Source organism: Haliotis rufescens, unplaced genomic scaffold, assembly GCF_023055435.1.
Source record: "Haliotis rufescens isolate VD_foot unplaced genomic scaffold, xgHalRufe1.0.p SCAF_7, whole genome shotgun sequence".
NCBI lineage: Eukaryota > Metazoa > Mollusca > Gastropoda > Lepetellida > Haliotidae > Haliotis > Haliotis rufescens.
Genome location: NW_025964361.1, coordinates 15545288 through 15550406, shown reverse-complemented (window position 1 = coordinate 15550406; position 5119 = coordinate 15545288).

The following is a 5119-nucleotide window of genomic DNA, read 5'->3' as shown; positions in this document are numbered from 1 at the left end:
TGTGACGTAGATGCATGGACTATTGCGAAGGGACCGTGTTATCACTGCATGACAAATACGTCCATGTTAAACCGTGCTATTGTGAAGACGAAGGTGGGTTAAGCTGAGTGGAGCGGAGATAAAGCTACTTGTGCTTATTTAACCGCAGTTAAGTCACAAAAGAGAGGCTAAACCTGGGATAACACAACCGGAACCTCGTCCCTGGCTGCCCTTATACACTATATGATATACGCCTTGTGTAACGGGACGTTTTAGCTCATGGAAATGTGACTTTCTTGTCTCACTGATATAACACAGCAGAGTGTTCTGGGTTGTAGCATCCCCAACGTGGAAAACTCGCAACGGAAGGGGTTCATCAGCCGTGGAAAGCTATCCAACAGATCCTCGAGCTCCGTCCGTAACGAGGATACGGTAGTATGAGGTAATCTGATGTCAGATCTATTAATAGACGGGGGCAATTCCAGTGTATTCAACTAGTCGTGCCCAGATGACGCCAACAGAGTTGGTATTGACGTACACTCAAGATGGTATTACTACATTTTTATAACGCCGTGGAGATTAAATAGGAATGTTAACACGTAGTACGTGCGTACGAAGGCTGCCGATGTAGAGCTTTTGAGGTCAAGTGTAATGTGTCACATTTGTGTACACCAACTGAAGGGACGAAGACATTCCGCTTTACATTTATACCGTACACCGAGGACAATAACAGTGGTTACTTCCTAAAAGTGGTGTTGAATGTGAACACATGTTTATGTATATTGTTTACATGTCGCCTGCAGTACCCAGGTATAAACAACGCGTTTACTAGTCAATAATAATTTTGGAAGTATGAGTACACAAGATAAATGATACATGCTTCTTGTGTAATGCACAAACATCCCTAAGGGGACACTAATGTGCTACTGCTGCTCGTGAAACGTGCTCCAACTTTACTAAGTGCTAGGCAGATCAGTCGGCAGGAACATTTCTCTCCTGTGGTAAATATTTGCAAATGGCTGGCATCAACTCTTCATGGCACATTCTTGAACGTACTCACCTAGATACTGGCGGTACACATATGTATCCTTAAGTACCTCACCTCATACTTAAAGTTATTGTTAATGGAATCTGTAAAAAACCCTCATCTATTTATTTACTTATAGATACGGTTTTCACGTTGAGGAACAGGCTTCTACACAGTAGTCATTCATATCAGCCACAGGTGCTATCATTCACGCCACGTTACATATAGGTATATCTATCGTAACAGTGCGCGTATGTTATCACGACTGGCGGAATGCGGCCCTGCGTGCGTCATTTCAGTTTCAGCTAGTTCTACACCACGTTCAGTCAGTTCTACGCCACGTTCAGCTAGTCCTACACCACGTTCAGTCAGTTCTACACCACGTTCAGTCAGTTCTACACCACGTTCAGTCAGTTCTACACGACGTCCAGCTAGTCCTACACCACGTTCAGTCAGTTATACACCACGTTCAGTCCGTTCTACACCACGTTCAGTCAGTTCTACACCACGTTCAGTCAGTCCTACGCCACGTTCAGCTAGTCCTACACCACGTTCAGTCAGTCCAACACCAAGTTCAGTTAGTCCTACGCCACGTTCAGTCAGTCCTACGCCACGTTCAGCTAGTCCTACACCACGTTCAGTCAGTTCTACACCACGTTCAGTCAGTTCTAACCACGTTCAGTCAGTTCTACACCACGTCCAGCTAGTCCTACACCACGTTCAGTCAGTTCTACACCACGTTCAGTCAGTTCTACGCCACGTTCAGTCAGTTCTACGCCACGTTCAGCTAGTCCTACACCACGTTCAGTCAGTTCTACTCCACGTTCAGTCAGTTCTACACCACGTTCAGTTAGTTCTACACCACGTTCAGTCAGTTCTACACCACGTTCTGTCAGTTCTACGCCACGTTCAGTTAGTCCTACACCACGTTCAGTCAGTTCTACACCACGTTCAGTCAGTTCTACACCACGTTCAGTCAGTTCTACACCACGTCCAGCTGGTCCTACACCACGTTCAGTCAGTTCTACACCACGTTCAGTCAGTTCTACACCACGTTCAGTCAGTTCTACACCACGTTCAGTCAGTTCTACACCACGTTCAGTCAGTTCTACACCACGTCCAGCTAGTCCTACACCACGTTCAGTCAGTTCTACACGACGTTCAGTCAGTTCTACACCACGTTCAGTCAGTTCTACGCCACGTTCAGTCAGTTCTACGCCACGTTAAGCTAGTCCTACACCACGTTCAGTCAGTTCTACACCACGTTCAATCAGTTCTACACCACGTTCAGTCAGTTCTACACCACGTTCAGTCAGTCCTACACCACGTTCAGCTAGTTCTACACCACGTTCAGTCAGTCCTACATCACGTTCAGTCAGTCCTACACCACGTTCAGTCAGTTCTACACCACGTTCAGTCAGTTCTACACCACGTCCAGCTAGTCCTACACCACGTTCAGTCAGTTCTACACCACGTTCAGTCAGTTCTAAACAACGTTAAGTCAGTTCTACGCCACGTTCAGCTAGTCCTACACCACGTTCAGTCAGTTCTACACCACGTTCAGCTTGTTCTACACCACGTTCAGTTAGTTCTACACCACGTTCAGCTAGTCCTACACCACGTTCAGTTAGTTCTACACCACGTTCAGCTAGTCCTACACCACGTTCAGTCAGTCCTACACCACGGTCAGTTAGTTCTACCCCACGTTTAGCTAGTTCTACACCACGTTCAGTCTGTTCTACACCACGTTCAGTCAGTTCTACACGACGTTCAGTCAGTTCTACACCACGTTCAGTCAGTTCTACACCACGTTCAGCCAGTCCTACGCCACGTTCAGTCAGTTCTACACCACGTTCAGCTAGTCCTACACCACGTTCAGTCAGTTCTACACCACGTTCAGTCAGTCCTACACCACGTTCAGTCAGTTCTACACCACGTTCAGCTAGTCCTACACCACTTTCAGTCAGTTCTACACCACGTTCAGTCAGTCCTACACCACGTTCATTCAGTCCTACACCACTTTCAGTCAGTCCTACGCCACGTTCAGTCAGTTCTACACCACGTTCAGTCAGTTCTACACCACGTTCAGTCAGTTCTACACCACGTTCAGTCAGTCCTACACCACGTTCAGCTAGTTCTACACCACGTTCAGTCAGTTCTACATCACGTTCAGTCAGTCCTACACCTCGTTCAGTCAGTCCTACACCACGTTCAGTCAGTTCTACACCACGTTCAGTCAGTCCTACACCACGTTCAGTCAGTCCTACACCACGTTTAGTCAGTCCTACACCACGTTCAGCTAGTCCTACACCACGTTCAGCTAGTCCTACACCACGTTCAGTCAGTTCTATACGACGTTCAGCTAGTCCTACACCACGTTCAGTCAGTTCTACACCACGTTCAGTCAGTTCTACACCACGTCCAGCTAGTCCTACACCACGTTCAGTCAGTTCTACACCACGTTCAGTCAGTTCTACACCACGTTCAGTCAGTTCTACGCCACGTTCAGCTAGTCCTACACCACGTTCAGTCAGTTCTACACGACGTTCAGCTAGTCCTACACCACGTCCAGTCAGTCCTACACCACGTTCAGTCAGTCCTACACCACGGTCAGTTAGTTCTACACCACGTTCAGTCAGTTCTACACCACGTTCAGTCAGTCCTACGCCACGTTCAGTCAGTCCTACACCACGTTCAGTCAGTTCTACACCACGTTCAGTCAGTCCTACACCACGTTCAGTCAGTCCTACACCACGTTCAGTCAGTCCTACACCACGTTCAGTCAGTTCTACACCACGTTCAGTCAGTTCTACACCACGTTCAGTCAGTCCTACGCCACGTTCAGTCAGTCCTACACCACGTTCAGTCAGTTCTACACCACGTTCAGTCAGTTCTACACCACGTTCAGTCAGTTCTACACCACGTGGATGCTTTCACATAAAATATCATTATCATGCAATTCTGTATATCACCAGTATGAAGCTCTTTGAAACTGTGCCATATTAGGAAACGTTTGAACACAGCGTCGATTCAGAAATATCCGGAACGTGTCCAACTATGTGGCTTTGCACATGACACACAACAACAGCGATGTCACATTCACATTCGCCATAGGAGTGATCAAAGATAAAACCCTTTTGTCATAATTTTCAGATAGCAAACCCAAACTGTAGTACGGTGTTCAGCTTTATCTGAAAAAGTCGACGTTACGAGTCTTTAACTTAGTATTTAATTTCTCGCTAAAATCGACCTGATCAGCTGATGGGACGTGGCCAAACTGCCATTAGACGTGATTAACGCTTATAGTTCCCTAAGGACTATGTAATTGTATTTCTCCGCCTCTCTCTCCTGGCTACAAAGGTGCGCGGATACATCAACCTATTCGTTCTGGAAAGCCGATCTCTTTAAGGACATAATAACTCAGTAAATGAAGATTTATGTGCAGGCAAAGTCGGAATTATTTGAGGTTTTCCGCGTCGAGATAAAAGGAACCACCCCGGATGAGTGAAAATAGTGTCAGTTTCCGCCCGGCGTGCACCGGAGTACGTTTATATATCTGGCCGGTCCTTCGCGCGTAGTTTCAAACTTGGACTTTAATGATTTTTCGGCTTATGTACCTCCCGTAACGTGTTGAACCGATAACATACATTTGCATGCGGAGCCGCTGACTGGGAGCAGGATTAAGGAGTTTCCTGCAGCGTTACACTAGTTGGTTGTCGCATATACTTCCACCAATATAACCAGACGTCAGCATGGCTCTCTAAGTCTATCTCCCTCAGACAGAAGTAGACGCTTTAAAACACGAGCCAAATGAAATGTATTGTGAAGATTACGACACGATAAACACATTCCTATCTTCATTTGTAATAAGAATGTTATTCATGACAAGGTTCACGCGACTGTAATATACCATGGTGATCCTGACAAGGTAATGTAATATACCATGGCGATCCTGACAAGGTACATGTAATATACCATAGTGATCCTGACAAGGTAATGTAATATACCATGGTGATCCTGACAAGGTACATGTAATATACCATGGTGATCCTGACAAGGTACATGTAATATACCATGGTGATCCTGAAAAGGTACATGTAATATACCATGGTG